The 17,255-nt window shown below is 41.0% G+C and overlaps 1 long non-coding RNA gene across 1 annotated transcript; it reads right to left on the bottom strand.

Annotated features, from left to right (window-relative positions):
• Nucleotides 1–12,877: 12,877 nt before the first annotated feature.
• LOC141358940 (uncharacterized) lies at nucleotides 12,878–15,482 on the bottom strand. Its single transcript, XR_012365487.1, has 2 exons — nucleotides 14,784–15,482; nucleotides 12,878–14,514 (listed from the first exon to the last, which is right to left on the bottom strand). It is a non-coding gene; the product is annotated as an uncharacterized lncRNA (long non-coding RNA).
• Between the last annotated feature and the right edge of the window lie 1,773 nt (nucleotides 15,483–17,255).

Raw genomic sequence — 17,255 nt, 5'->3', positions numbered from 1 at the left:
GCGACTTTCGTTCAGTCAGTTGGTGTGTTTACAGCATTCTCCTAGACAAGTAATCAAAACACAAGAAAATATCAATAATGGCAAGCTGTCGCACAATTAAACATTAGCATCAGCAAGACTTCAGCTCAGTTTTCTCTGAGCTTAGCTAAATGTGAAGTGATGCGAAAGTGACGTAATGACCAATGTATGGTAACCTATACTTGGACTGTGTCCTCTAAATTTAACCCATCCAGTAAGTAGTGAACACATGCACGTCAAGGCGTTAACACACACAGACACCTGGACCAGTGAGCAGCTATCAGGAGTTGGTGCTGGTGGGCAACACAGCAGTGATTAAAGGGATCATTTTCTTAAAAAAAAAAAAAAATCCAGATAATTTACTCACCACCATGTCATCCAAAATGTCTTTCTTTGTTCAGCCGAGAAGAAATTATGTTTTTTAAGGAAAACATTCCAGGATTTCTCTCATTTTAGTGGACTTTAATGGACCCCAACACTTATTAGTTTTAATGCAGTTTAAAATTGCAGTTTCAAAGGACTCTAAACGGTCCCAAACGAGGCATAAGGGTCTTATCTAGCGAAACGATTGTCATTTTTGGCAAAAAAATAAAAAATATGCACTTTTAAACCAAAACTTCTTGTCTTCCTCCGGTCCTGTGACGCGCCAGCGCGACCTCACGTAATTGCATAATGACGTGGAAAGGTCAAGTGTTACATACAGTATATGAAACGCACATTTGCGGACCATTTTAACTGACACAAAGACATTAATTAGTATCATTCGACATACATCAACGTAGGAACGGTCCTCTTTCTCCACACTTGTAAACACTGGGGCGTAGTTTTGCATACGTCATCCGTGACCTCTTGACGTGATGACATATTGCGTGAGGTCGCGCTGGCACGTCACACGCACGGAAGAAGACGATAAGTTGTGGTTTAAAAGTGCATATTTTTTATTTTTATTGTCAAAAATGACAATCGTTTCTCTAGATAAGACCCTTATGCCTCGTTTGAGATCATTTAGAGTTCTTTTGAAACTGTAATTTTAAACTGCATTAAAGCTAATAAGTGTTGGGGTCCATTAAAGTCCATTCAAATTAGAAAAATCCTGTAATGTTTTCCTCAAAAAACATAATTTCTTCTTCACTAAACAAAGACAGACATCAACATTTTGGAAGACAAGGTGGTGAATAAATTATCTGGATTTTTTTAAAGAAAATAGGCTAAGTTTGCATGGCAACAATGAAGTAAAAACAAAGTTTTTCGTTTGCGTTTATGAAAAATTTCACATAGGCCTACACACAACAATGCACACAAAAAAGATCTGTATGGATTCACAAAGTCGACTCAATACACTGTATTACATATGCCAGGACAGTAGAAGGCAATGTTACCTTGTAAAGAAACACTGCACACATACGCATTCTTCTACAGTGCGATAAACACAAACAATCAATATGATGTAGGCATCGAGCAGTTTTATTAAATGGACAATGAGGTAAGCTTATTATTACAAGTGTCCCTGGCCTATAGACGGTTTCATTGGACACACATGCAGTGACGCGATTACGCATCTGGCAGGAACTTCCAGTATAGTTTTTTTTTAATAGTCAGACTAGTTGCTGAACTGAACCCTTCAACAAATACGTCGTTGAAAATAAAACATTTTTTTGGTTTTCTAGGTCAGTGGTTCTCAAACTGGGGTCGGGGGCCCCCAGGGGGGCCGCGAGATGGTCCCAGGGGGGCCCCAGTTTTATGACATTTTATAAAATACATTAATTTATCATGAATTCTGTGAAATTAAACCTAAAAAAAATAAGGCAGCACAAATTTTTTATAATTGAATGTTTTGTTTAAATAAAATGTGAAGTTTTAGAACAGTTTTTTGTCATAAATTTTCTTTGGGGGGCCGCGAAGAAATGCACCGTACACAAAGGGGGCCGCACCCTGAAAAAGTTTGAGAACCACTGTTTTAGGTAATCTACATGTTTTTTATTTTGCTTGTTATATAAATAATCTACTTTAAAATGACTTTGACTTTGTTGTTATTTATTCTTAGCAGAGTTTACCCGAGGTTACCTGTTGACCACGAAAGACGCTTGTTTATGTTGTTACTGCTGAGACCATCTATAAAGCTAAAAAAACGTATAAAAACAACAACAAAACCCATAACCCCGCCCCTAACTCGCACATCGAAAATCATACCAAAACTTACGAATGTGGTCATAATTAATGAATACAAATTACTCGTAAAATACGAATTCTCGTGAGATAGCGTTGAAATTTCCTTTCATTCCTCCAGAAGACTCTTTGTCCATTATAGAGATGTTCATATTGACCGGTTTACCATTAATCGAGGGTAAAAAATGATTAATATTATCAGCTAAAGGAAAAATATATTTGTTAATGCACGGTGCATGTTGACACATGCCTTCAGACATTTTGCCACTTTTCTATTCTTATTTTGTGAATGGCTGTACATGACACGAATAATTGCTGCCTTAACAGTCTGGTAAAGTAATCATTTGTATGCAAAATGAGAAATGATTTGTACTGCATATGTGTCCATTTGGAAGCTGGAGATGCGCGTGTGTGGAAAATGACATGGTCGGTCTCGCGCGCCTTCGTACAGACCTTCGCTTATCGCCTCTGTCCTGACCATAAACATCACCATTTTTGCACAAACAGAGAAAAAAGACGCAAAAGCAAAACTTTTTAAAATGTGTCCTGCTTTAGAAATGGCCACTGTGGTATATGAAAAAGAGACAATCTGCACATATAGGACCTACGCATACAAAGTATGCACAGTTACAAAGTTTGGCGGTGTACTAGGACCCTCGCGTATACGTAAATATGGAACTATACTTCCCAGCAAGCAAAAACGGAGATGTTGAAATGACGGCTAATATAGACCCAATATAGTAACCCACTTTTGCCCTAAATAACCTTGATTTTGGTTACATACCATTTTTGCCAAAATAACTTGAAGAAGTATGATATTCCAACATGTTAGCAAAGTCAACAGGTGTTTAAGGTGTTTGGTTTCATTTGTTTTAAGCGTATACGTATCATCCATTTTTGGGCTATGGTAGACGTCTATTAGATTTTCACTGACAGCCCAAATTTAGCCTTGTTTTAGCCGAAATTGCTTGCTGGGTTCTAGCTTAGCACTCTTAAAGGGGCCATGGCACAAGACTTTTTAAAAATGTCAAATAAATCTTTGGTGTCCCCAGAGTACATATGTGAAGTTCTAGTTCAAAGCATCATATAGATCATTTTTTATAGTATGTTAAAATTGCCACTTTGTAGGTGTGATCAAAACTGTGCCATTTTTGGGTGTGTCCTTTAAAATGCAAATGAGTTGATCTCTGAAATAATTGGCAGTGCAGTGGTTGAATAGTGCAGATTAAGGGGCGGTATTATCCCCTTCTGACATCACAAGGGAGCCTTCAATGACCTATTTTTTTACATGCTTGCAGAGAATGGTTTACCAAAACTAAGTTACTTAAATTACATACTAATAGATATATTTCTCCGGGTTGTAATTGTTTTTTACTGTTGGTCTCTGGAGATTCATGATTAGATGTGAAAAACGATGCACGTTCTTGCCCCATGGCACCTGCGAGTATCACAGAAATAAACATCTAAGCTGTCAAATGTTTGACAGGTGAGATGTTGATGTTTTCATCACTGTGCATTTCCTGCTTTATTCCATTTTCATAGCTCATCTTGTACGCACACTGAAACAATGGAAGTTTAAATTACCGCAAAATATTTTGCCTCTGTGGTGTTGGCAGTTATTTAGTACGAGCTGTCAAGCACCAGAGGTTTGCGCCCCATCTCTCGTACTAATTACCGGGGTTGGAGCGAGAGCTAACTTGATCGAATCCATTTAGCTTGGCATCTACAGGCCAAAATGGCTAATCATCTCATGTCATCTAGCAAACGCCCCTGAGGTATTCAAAAACATGAAATACTCGAGAGGGCTGAACACACTCCCAGAAACACATCTGAAATGACTGCATAGCACTGATGAATAATACATCGACTGAGTGCTGAACATTATGGCAGAATAAAACTGTGAGATCCCACGTAAAGTATACCCTTGCATTCATCCTGTGAAAATAGATAGCACATAAGATTATCGGTTACCCTCTGAGATCACACCATTTGTGTTGTCATTTATTAAACAGACTTTTACAGCTTTTTCAGTCACTTAAAGTCCAACACTATCTTGCTGTTTTTCTCTTTTCTCTTTTGATTAAACTGTAGCTCTTGGTGTGCAGTCTGATTATTTATCTATCCAAGAGTCAGATGCAAACCCTAAATTAAGTTCTTGAGTTTCACTTGAGCAGTTCAGGTGCAAAATCCTTTAAGTGTGTCTCACATGTATTCTTGTACTGTAAATTTGTATTTTTTCTCAGACTCTTATGTTTATGTTTATAGTAATTTCACTTGAAAGGGATAGTTCACCCAAAAAATGAAAATGATGTCATTAATGACTCACCCTCATGTCGTTCCAAACTTGTAAGATTTCCATTCATCTTCAGAACACAGTTTAAGATGTTTTATATTTAGTCCGAGAGCTGGTTGTCTCTTCATTGAAAATCTATGTACCATATATTGTCCATGTCAAAAAAGGTAATAGTAAAGTATTACTTTATTCAGCATTGTCTTCTCTTCCTTTCTGTTGTGAAGCACATGCGCGAGACTAAAGTCACGTACTGCAGTGACGCAGATGGGGTATTATGCTCAGACATGTTTGCAAAGTTTTTTTCCAAACTTACAGCGTGCATCTCAGACTGTAAACAAAGCCCGGCCACAAAAAAAAAACAGCACCACATAACACGTCAGCCGAGTCGTACGTCATCCGCGTCACTGCAGTCACGTGACTTTAGTCTCGCGCATGCGCTTCACAACGGAAAGGAGGAGAAGACGATGCTAAATAAAGGCGTAATTTTTTATTTTTGGACCAAAATGTATTTTCGATGCTTCAACACGTTCTGGCTGACCCACTGATGTCACATGGACTACTTTAATGATGTTTTTATTTCCTTACCGGACATGGACAGTATTTCGTTCATAAATGTATAAATAAATCTCGGACTAAATATAAAACATCTTAAACTGTGTTCCGAAGATAAATGGAGGTCTTACGAGTTTGGAACGACATGAGGGTGAGTCATTAATGACATTATTTTCATTTTTTGGGTGAACTATCCCTTTAATGGCAATGAAAAGGTTATTAGTCAGTAATAGAAATGCCCAGAGGTGGAAAGTAACAAATTACATTTACTCGCATTAATGTAATTGAGTCGTTTTGTTGTGTAAGTTTTAAAAAATCTGTAAGTTTACTTTTACTTAAAGTCGCCATGAAACGGAAGTATCGATTGCCTAATTTTCCCCGACTTCTAAAATGAAATAAGGCAGGGCTGGATATGAATTTTTCCATCGAGATCTGATTGGATCATTTGAAGTTGGGTTGTGTTGCTAATTGCAGTGATCTTCTCCCGGACCCCGCCCACCTGCCATACCATATGACTGCACCCTAAAAATGGCTGGGTTATTTTTGACCCATAATGGGTAAATATTGGGCAGAACACGTGCTGGGTTAAAAATTGACCCAATGCTGGGTTATTATACCCCATGGTTGCATAACAACAACCCAACATGGGGTAATTTTTAACCCAGCATGTGTTCTGTCCAATATTTACCCATCAGGGCCGGAGTGGGGCCACCTTTCAGCCCGGGAGTTTCAGGCCCACGACCGGCCCACTTTTTCCATAGTGTTATTCCAAATTAGCACTTTTTTCAAATTGGACAAATAAAGCAACAGTTCAGATCTAACTATAGTTTTTATTAGTATCATGGTTAAACAAATAAAACAAACAAACAAATAGTCCTAATTAAAAAAGAAAACAATTGTTAGGAATAGCACAGATGAACCCAATAGCGGACGATGAAGGGGTTAACAAAGGATTTTAATAATAGACAAGACAAACAAAAGCCCACGTGGGGGCATACAGCATAGACTGCTGGCACAAGACACTAGACTAGACTTTGACAATAAAACTCTTGACTTGACTTGACAATAGATCACACACGACAATACAAAATGAACCTGCACAGAAACACAAAAGGTGTTATAGGGTTCTGAACACAACCTGAGGGTTAAATAACTTTAATTCATATTGTTTACTCATGGCATCCTAATTTTCAGTGGGGAACTGGCTTACACTGCAAAAAATGACTTTCTTACTTAGTATTTTTGTCTTGTTTTCAGTAGAAATATCTAAAAATTCTTAAATCAAGATGTATTTTCTTGATGAGCAAAATGACCTAAGAAAATAATACTAGTTTTAGACAAAAAATATACAATTTAAGTGAATTTGTGCTTAAAACAAGCAAAAATATCTGCCAATGGAGTGAGAAAATTTTACTTGAATTAAGTGTTTAAGAAAAAAGAAATCTTATTTCACAATTTTTTTTCTCACCCCATTGGCAGATAATTTTGCTTGTTTTAAGGACAATTTCACTTAAATTGTATATGATTTGTCTTAAAACTAGACTTATTTACTTAGGTCATTTTGCTCATCAAGAATAAGCTTCTTAATTTAAGAATTTTTAGATATTTCTACTGAAAACAAGACAAAAATACTAAGTAAGAAAGTCATTTTTTGCAGTGTATCTACTGCCCAGAAGCTGCTTGCATAATATTTGCAAAGTCTATGAATCGCCATGTATACACAAAAGGCTAATATTTTAACAAAAAAAATGTTGGCTTGTAAATAGTTTGACAACGGTATTGGCCGAATAATTACGTTGCTAATGCTAATCATTACTAGGCTTATTTCTCTTTAAGTTACCTGTTGTTGTCACTTTTGTTTGTCCTCTTGAAAATAAATCTGTAAGTTTGGCACATTTGGCAGCATCCTCCTCCTATGGATTTTTTCTTCAACCTGTTTTTACGCCCTCCTCCTCTCAGACGCGTATTGTTACGGTAGGGCCGGCCCAGCCTACCGGAGAAAAGTTTTCTGGGACGTGCTATGGACCGAACCAACTCTATGGCAGGGAAAACTCCCTCACATGGTACAACCCATGCAGAGGCTGCCCGCTGTCAATGCGAAACGTGTGAATTGTCATTTAAGAGAAGATAGACGCACTAACGTGACAAATGTAAAAAAAAAAAAACTCGACCGGCCCAAAAGTGAAGCGGCCCACTGGGAATTCTCCCGGTTCTCCCGATAACCCACCCCGGGCCTGTTACCCATTATGGGTCAAAAATAACCCAGCCATTTTTAGAGAGTTGAAGTAAAGAGAGATCGATTTTAGGAGGGGAGAAGATCTGCGTTTTGATTAAAGGTTATGAGGCCACATGAATTTTTAAAAAAATAATGCAAGGTAAAAAGATGCTCCAAGGATACTAATTGATTGATGGGCGGGGATATCCGCTACATTTACAAAAAGAACCATGGAGACGGATAAGACGCACCAATGATACAAACCCTGAATTCATTCCTATGGTAGGTGGGCTTCATGCTCTTGAGTACGGGGCACACGCTTGGAGTTGCCGTCCAGGTTTTAACTGCTCATTTGCACGACGCATCAATTGTTTTTGACACCATGCCCATTTTCTTCCGAGGTTTACGAAGTCGAACAAAACTTAAGAACGTCATCGAGAATGCGCAGGGTCATTAGACATTGCAAATATGAGCAAGAGAAAGTAAGCATGCTTACAACATTAGAAATTAATAATTAGCCAAAAGGGTAATAACAACCCTGCTGAAAAAAACAGCATCAAACCAGCATGGGAATTATGCTGGTCTATGCTGGTTTAGCTGGTGAACACCAGCATACCAGCACCAAAACACAACATATGCTGGTATGACCAGCATGGGATGCTGGTGCTAATGCTGGTTTAACTGGTGCTAATGCTGGTTTAGCTGGTGCTAATGCTGGTGCTGATGCTGTTATAGCTGGTGTTCACTAGCAAACCAGCACCAAAACACAACATATGCTGGTCCTGCTGGTATGCTGTTTTTTTCAGCAGGGAAAACAGATTTTATGTACATTGCGCTGCTCTTATGTCAAAATTAGGTCAAATGTCACTTCTCATTGTAACAATCCATGATTTCATGAGGTTCTTTGTCCGATGGAAATTTGTAAAATTATGTATTTTTTGTGTTTTGATGGCTGAATGACCAGCATCCCGTTACAATACAATAGGTTTAAAGCGCACGTTCTAGACGTCCATCCCTCACAGCCTCGTTTTGGAATCAACATGGTGGCGGACTGAATAATTCGTATAAAACACTCTCCAACATTTTGAATTTGGACTGCAAGTTTACCAAGTTCAGCAGCTAGTTGTCAGTATCACATACAACACCTTTAAACCTGTCCATGAGGGGACCCAAAAAAGACCAAGACCAAACTAGGGTGAGACCCACATAACCATTAACCTTAAAAGTCATAAAATAATGATAAAAATATTGCAGTGGTGAATTTTATGTATATGAACCACATAATAAGTGAGCCACTCATTAAGTAGTTGAATTTGTGGACATTTGTAATAATTGTGTTGACATTTTTGACACAATCATCTTTCTGACCATGAAAAACAGTATCAAAAGAAATGAGTTTAGAAACAGCATTAGAAGCAGTTTTTAATGTCAAAAGAGTGGAAAAGGGAATCATTTCATACTCAGCGGTGCACTGAACCATAATGGATTTAAAATTTGAGTAAAGTGTGATAACTTAAAAAGACATTTACCTTGACGAAATGACAGGGCTTGATGAATACACCATTTACTTGTCACACAAGCCCATCTTTCAGCCAAAGGGGAGCAGAACTCTTGACCTGTCAAAGGCTCAGGGATACAAAACGTCAATGCTGTCAGGAGTTCAAAACGCTGAGTCAAGAACAAGTCTCTTGATAACGGACTTCTCGGTTTACACTGGCAAACCTCAAACACCACAGAGGATTCGCATTATAGGATTATACGTTGAAAAGGTTCAAAACAGGTTAAGCGAATATTCAAAAGTAGCATTTGATTCTGAAGCTTGATAGTAAAGCACTTCTTATGGCTTGAATTGAATTTTTCAGGAACGCAGGGCAAGTTATATGAGGGGGAAGTAAATTGATCATTCTTCGAAATGCTTCTCTCGTTACATTGCCCATTCTCTTTCCACAGCATGGGACCTTTAACTTTCCACTTACCAACAGCCCACTCACAGCCATTTTGAAAATGCCTTACAAGAGCGGCTTATTATTATAGTCTGTCCGTGATAGAAAGAATAGTCGATTTTACAGAGGTAAGAACCTATACGCTCAGAGTATGAGCCTTGCAAATATTTATGACATCTTATGTGCCATTTAGATTTTTAAAACCTTGCACCAAATGCACTCTAAAAATGCTGGCATGGTTGGGAACAATAAGGACAAACCCAACCCTTGGGTTAAAGCTAGAAAATGTCCAACAATGGTTGAAACAAACCAGCATAGGTTAACTTAAACTGTTTTACCTAAAAAAACGGCGTTTTATTTCTTAAATGAAAAAAACAAAAAATTACGTTTAGGTGCTTGGTGCCCACCCAGACTGAAATGTGCAACTAATGCTGTGTACACACCAAAATCGAATTTAACTATTTGTGCAAGTAGATTGCATTCAAAGTCAATGCAGAGATGCAATTCAAATTGCGGTTTCACCTTGGATGATGCGAATGACATGAATTGGGCGACGCGTCTGCCGTGAACACGTGCTATTCACATCAAATGCAGCTTCCGCGCAAGTTAAAAATATTCAACTCAACTGGAAAATTAGCAAGACACGAAGTTAAAGCCACACCATGTAGTTTTTCAACCTTCATAATAAATTTTCAAGACCCTTGTGATAGTACATCGACTTTAAATAGGTTGAATGACATGTCTACCATAGCCTGACGGGGTCTGTATCGCTTTTACTCGTACTTTAAAACTTAGGGTTTCGGGTAGTAACCAGAGCACAAAAAAACTACAAAATTCGACTGCTTTACGGCATACGTCATTTCCTCCACACAATTATTTTTTTACGTGAATTTTGCTAGAGGCTACTTAAGGAGTGTAGAGAGCATCTTCTATTATGTGACTCTGTGGCCCCATGTTAGTGTCATGGACCTATAACACAGGCGACCCGGGTTCGATTCCCCTTTAAGGCAATTTTTTATATAGACTCACGATCTTGATTCATACATAAATGCGATCTTCTTTATAAATGACGGCGATTATCTTGCATATAGTTCCCTGTATTCAGATGCTGCATTCACGTGTTCACGTATTTACCTTTCTTTTACTGTCTATGGTATTTACATTACAATCCAGGATGCTATAGCAGTCAAACTTGATCAAACTCACACAGTGTAAAACCAAACCCTATTCATTCACCAATCAGATCCGAGCGTTTCTCTCTTCTCTCTTCCTTATTTGCTGCGTTCCGCTGTCACTCGCGTGACGTATTACAAAGCGGCAGACCTAAATACATCGGTTTACTTGGATTTGGAGTGACAATTTTCACACAAAAGAGAGGAAAAACGAGCGCCATTGCGGGAAATCCTGGTGGCGAGGGAGAGAGGGACGATGCAACAATATTTGTTTCGAAAAAGGCAAGGTCGTTTCTCAATTGGAAGGCTGCAGCCTCCGGAGGTCAAATATGCAGGCTGCATACGTCATCAAGCCTGGTTTATTAAGGTAAACTGAGCATTACATTCGCAAGTCATAAGCATACTGCAACAATTTACGATTAACTAAGTATAATAGTCAACTTTATAATTGTTAATATTCTGAAATTAGACAGTCTTGATGACGTATGCAGCTTAGAAATACGACATCCGGAGGCTGCAACCTTCCGATTGAGAAATGGATTCTGCCACGAGTTCCTCATCAGAAAGTTGTACCATGACTGCGTTTCTCCCTGATGCCTCAAAATGTTGATCGTTTAGCGTTTTAAAGGTTGGCCAGTTCTTTTCCTTTGCGACAGTGCTGCAGCGCTTGTGGCCTCTAGGGGCGCTAGGCGTAAAAAATACATGTCTAGCGCCACCTAGTGGCCAAAAAGTTCCGCGGTGTGCCTTTAAATCCTGCGAGTAATCTAGAGCGACGAATGCGATGCCTTGCTTTTGGTGTGTATGCATTATAAAGCTGACTTTATAGTCGTGTGTAGGTTCTATGCCGTAGCTGCGCCATAGGCTATGCTTAGGCTGTGCACCTTTGCGAAAATGTCCGTTTTATGCAGACCGCAAGCGCTGTGATTGGTTGGCTGGAAACCCTCCTGCCAGGTAAAAAAATCTGTGTTGCATTTCCTCATATGGATTTCCGATTACGATGATAAAAACCAAATAGGTTGAAGTTGAGGTCGTGATAAACACGAGCTGCAACAACAGTCGCTTTCAATTTACCTGCATCACAGCTGGTCTTCTCAAAAAACCTTCACACGAGGTGCTGCTTCTTCGTTTGTGGGTTTACTGGCCAAACTGCTTCTTCTTTAGCTGTTGTACTGTTGCTGTGGGTTACATGCGTGGATGCTGCCAACTAGAGGTTTGCATGTGTAAATACACATTGACACGGACAATGACACAGAAGCATAAATGGAAAGCGGCATGACCTTCAAGGCCACGCCGTAGGACTTACACAAAATTATAACAAGTTCTTAAGAGTCCTCAAACCCTCAAGAAGGCCATGCGAGTGCACCCTGCTTCATTTTGAGGGAGGGTGAACCAACCGGCCATCCATCTACAGTATGTGTGTTCTTTTCCTTTTCCGCACTGAATCCTGCTTCTCTTTGCTTTTGTTTCCTACTGTGAAAACAGGTCAATAAACGTCTAAAATGACAAAGCTCACTTCCCTCCTAACTCCCTCATCCCCCTTTTCCAGTTGCCTGGCTTCCACGACCCTGGTGCGAGCTAATGAGTCATGGTAATGAGAGCAGACGGGGTGCAGCAGCGTTACCCAGCCGCTAATACAGAACGACGGCACGGCTCCACACTCGTTGCTTTCAAAAGCTCTTCAACATTCCCACACTCATCCTTTTATTTTCACTACGCTGTGGGTCTGAGAGAAAAGATGCAACACTGCACATCTCATAGGAGCCCTGAGGAATCATGGCAATGTGCCTGGTAAAGGCAAAATGTGGCGAGGTAGCAATGCGGAGTTGATTTTACACATTTTCATCACCTGGTAGTAGTGACAAGGATGTCCAAAGACCTTATATATCAGCAGTATTCATTGTCACATCTGGGAATGTTTTTTGGGTAATTCTACCAGGGATAAAGACCTTTGAAAGAGGCACTTTTTCTTATGTTGCAGACACAGTCACCATTGCACATTGTCAGAGGTTTTTGCCCCCGGATATAAAAACACATTTGTAAGGAATATTTACTTGGATGTGAAATGCAAAGTGTGGCCATGATGTCATAGATGTTATCACTTACATTTAAGCATTTAGACGATTTGATCCAAAGTGACTTACGGATGTGAGAAGAACAGCTAAGCAGGAATTATCACACGTTTGGCGAAATCAAAAGTTACTTTGCTGTAAATTCTCTAAACTTTTCTTTTCTTAACTCTGTGGTGTGTTCTTGATGTTGGGAGCTTCTTTGCAACAGAAAGTATTTAATATTCATTGCATTTTGAGGCACAGTGGTCGCATCTCTTTTAATCTTACAAAGCAATAAAAGAGAAGTCTCTGTGGCCAGCATTGCCTTTGTTAGGAGGTGCATTGCTTGGTGTTAGTGTCACCACCAGGGGCTGGCTGTGTTAGACTAGAGCCACGCCCCTTTACAACTCCCACCTCGAGGAGGTCCCCAAAGCCGACCCAATGACCAGACAAACACGGAAACAGGTAAGTAAAATTTAAAACAAGCTTTATTTAATTTAAATACCTAAAAGAACTGGGAAATTGGGGAAAGGGGAATTTAAAACTAATAGGCTTCTTCTCCTCCCTCCAGGGAGACTACAGCCACGGGCAGACTGGGGCAAAGGCAACAGGGGTGCCAACCACCATAAGCCGGGGGGAAGAGGGAAACGTCAGGCTCCGGCCTGGACCCTGCTAACCGTGGCGCCCTCCTTCTTCTTTCCTGGAGGCAGACAATTTCGGTGTGACTGGTAGGGGATTTCCCACTGTCCGTGTACCTTTCCTCAGTACGGCAGGGGGTCTCGCCCCGCGTGCCTTCACGTTCCCCGTCGTACGTCCACCCTCGTTCTCCTTATTCACCACAGGTGATCACTGCGACACAGAAAAAATGTTAGCTTGGATTTGGTATATTCCTCACCGGTTCTGCTGTTTACTGCTCTCGGGGTAGGTAGCACGTTACACGGTCTGTTCTCCAAATGTTCACTCTCGTCTTCCTTTCTCTCCACAGGCGGCCACTAGGACACAAAGACACTGTTACTGAAATTTCGAGTATTTCTCACCGGCTCTGCTGCTTACAGCTTTCGGGGTAGGTATCCGTTCACAGTCTGTTCTCCAATTATTCACTCTCGTTTTCCTCTCCCTCCACAGGTGGTCGCTAGGATACAAGGGCACTGTTACTGAAACTTCGAGTATTGCTCACCGGCTCTGCTGCTTACAGCTTTCTGGGTAGGTATCACATTCACAGTCTGTTCTTCAATTATTCACTCTTGTTTTCCTCTCTCTCCACAGGTGGTCGCTAGGACACAATGACACTGTTACTGAAACTTCGAGTATTGCTCACCGGCTCTGCTGCTTACAGCTTTCTGGGTAGGTATCACGTTCACAGTCTGTTCTTCAATTCTTCACTCTTGTTTTCCTCTCTCTCCACAGGTGGTCGCTAGGACACAAAGACACTGTTACTGAAACTTAGAGTATTGCTCACCGGCTCTGCTGCTTACAGCTGTCTGGGTAGGTATAACGTTCACAGTCTGTTCTTCAATTCTTCACTCTTGTTTTCCTCTCTCTCCACAGGTGGTCGCTAGGACACAAAGACACTGTTACTGAAACTTCGAGTATTGCTCACCGGCTCTGCTGCTTACAGCTTTCTGGGTAGGTATCACGTTCACAGTCTGTTCTTCAATTCTTCACTCTTGTTTTCCTCTCTCTCCACAGGTGGTCGCTAGGACACAAAGACACTGTTACTGAAACTTCGAGTATTGCTCACCGGCTCTGCTGCTTACAGCTTTCTGGGTAGGTATCACGTTCACAGTCTGTTCTTCAATTCTTCACTCTTGTTTTCCTCTCTCTCCACAGGTGGTCGCTAGGACACAAAGACACTGTTACTGAGACTTCGAGTATTTCTCACCGGCTCTGCTGCTTACAGCTTTCTGGGTAGGTATCACGTTCACAGTCTGTTCTTCAATTATTCACTCTGGTTTTCCTCTGTAGGTCAGCAGAGGGGCGAAGGTCACACACCACCTCGCCGGGTCGAGCGCTGCCCTACCTCCACTGCCCGTAGGCCGATCGAATCCTGGACAGGGGCGCCCTTTTGTAGAGACCACGGGGGCGGCGGACCCTTTCGCCTCTGACTCTGCGACAAAGACAGACACAGGTAAGTTTACACCACGAATATTTCCAATATTTTACTCACAGTCCTGGACAGCTCTTGGTCTGCGTCCCTTCGTACTCCGAAACAGCACACAGCGTATGGTAGCAGTAATTTCTGAGGTCGTTAGCCTCTCCGTCCTCTGCCCAGTAGAGGGAAAATGGATGGTACGGGGCTTCGTCTGACAAGACACACAGCAAATACACAGCACCACTCCAACGTGAAAAGCTTATTAATTGTAAAATCTCACTCACCACACTATCAGTGCAACACCACAAGGGAAAGCGCCCGGTGTCCTCCACTGCGCTTGGGCTGAAAGAGGGGCGATGGAAACACGACCAAAATAGAGTCTCGTTGCTGTGGCTGTTTGGATTTATGCTTCCAGCGGCTCGCCCACCACGCTATTGTAGGGGTAGGGCCGCCCTCCTAGTCCTGGAGGACTCCAACGATCACACAGGTTAATTTATGCAAGTTACTCCACACCAACGGGTACACTCACAGCGGATAGCCTTTGTTTACGTTGTGCAACAAGGTCAATTTTCTTCCTGTTTACTCCTTCAAAAATACTGGTTAGACCAAGGTTCCTTTCTACCCATAGGATTCTTCATTTACTCCAGCAGGTCCACCGTAAACTACAACAAGAGAGGGAGAGAGAGAAATACAGACAGCCACCACGTCTAACAATGAGCACAGCTCCGTTCCTCAGCACACACTACCCCTCAACTGTGATCTAACTGTCCTTTTTATACTCCTCTCTGTACTCCAGTTATCCAATTGCCCGGCGATCTCTTTAACTAGGCACAGCTGTGCCCAATCGGCTGATTACAGCCTTCGCGAAGCTGCCGGATGTCCGGTGTTTCTGTTTTCCGGTCTGGACGGAAACATCCGGGCGGAACCAAACTTCTTCAACTTTTGGTTCCACCCCGAAAAATCGTCACCCCGTGACATCAGTTGCAGTTCAGCATTTTTAGGAGCGAAAAATAAATAAATAGATAAATACATAAATTAAAAGAAATCTCTTTCTGAAAGTTGTTGCTTTGTACTCTTGGGTCAACTTTATCATTAGCCTTACATTAGAAATGAGAAACACTCAGCAGAACGAAAAATTCAAACAGGATAATGTATAGCAGGACATCAATCAAAAGAAATGACAGACTGCCTACACAAGTAAAAAAGCCTAGAAGTTAGGGTTAAAATAGAACTTTATTTCAGATTGACCGAACAAAGTTTACCATTGACAGGTATTTAGTGCCAATTTGACACTAAAGATTTAACAAAATTCCTCCACAGTTTCTGCCTCTGTCAAAGTAGCTCTAATGCTGCGTACACACCATACCATGTTTGCAGTAGGCACAGTGATATTACGCAGCACCCGATAATAGCCCCCTCGGTAACTTTCAATAGCAGGGGACTATTTTTGGGCGCTGCATAATATCATTGCGCCTCCTACAGCCATGTTACGGCAGCAAAGTCCTTGATTATTACGCCAGAATTATAGTTCCTAGAATCTGCCTAGAAAATCACAACTTTTAATTTTCCGTCGGTCTTAGTACACGATGTAACTACAGAAGTGTTCAAGTTTTAAATAAGAAAAATATCGAAAATCTTTGCTTATTTTTTTGTGCGATGCTAGTGGTCTGATCGGATTCGGTGGATTATGCTAAGCTATGCTGGGGGTGGTACCACCAGACTCGGGGATCGGCTGAGTGGATTCCAGAGCGGTGAAAATCAAATGTTTCACTCTAGGCGAGCTGGAAAATGACCATATTTTCAAAAAAACAGAGATTCCCTTTAAAGGTACGGTATCTGATTTGATCTAGAAACATTTTTAGTTATGTTAGTTGAAAGTTTTTTCACATCCTGATAGCATAGCAATCACTGGGCCCGGCGGGAGAAATTACTTTTGCGCCAGGCGCAAATCAATAAGGGGTTGGTCTGAAGTGGGTTCATTATTCATAGGTGTGGTTTGGGCGTAACGTCAAATAAACCAATCAGAACGTATCCAACATTCCCTTTAAACGCAAGTGCGCAAGTTCCATGGCGGCTTGCTATTATTATGACGGATTTACCAGGCGCACGCCAGGAGCGGTTCACAGCCGAGGAGACCCACGTTCTTGTAACAGCAGTCAAAGACAGAAAAGTTGTTTTGTATGGGGATGGGAGAAACCTGCCCAAATCAGCGTCGGTTAAACAGGCGTTGGAGGAAATAGCCACAATTGTCTCATCAGCTGGCATCCCCAGGACGTTGCGCCGCAAGCGCTACAATGATGTCAGGAGACGGGGGAATCCCAAGCTTGCCAGCATAAATCGGGCACGCCGTGTAACGGGAGGTGGATCTGCCTCTACACAGGACCTGATGCCAGCAGAGGACATCGCTGCGTCCACCCTCACCGCTGAAAGCCAAGATACGCAAGCAGTCCAACCCCAAAGTACACTTACAAATCAAGTTCACATACATTAAGGTTTCTTATGAAATTTTTTTTATTATTATTTACATAAAATAAACGTAATACAGCCACACAACAAACTTATAAAAATATTTTAATCGTTATTTACATGATAATTTTTTTAACGCAGCCACACAAAATAAATAAAAAGTATCACCACAATGCTCACCACAATGATTTCCCTTATCTCATGTGCTAATGTTTTTTATCGTAACAATTTATGATTTGCAGAAATAACTGTTGCATCTGTGTAGATTAGATAAGCAACGTGTGAGCGTC

The sequence above is a fragment of the Misgurnus anguillicaudatus genome, chromosome 22 (assembly GCF_027580225.2).
Source record: "Misgurnus anguillicaudatus chromosome 22, ASM2758022v2, whole genome shotgun sequence".
Classification (NCBI taxonomy): Eukaryota; Metazoa; Chordata; class Actinopteri; order Cypriniformes; family Cobitidae; genus Misgurnus; species Misgurnus anguillicaudatus.
This window is presented reverse-complemented; position numbering and strand designations above follow the sequence as displayed.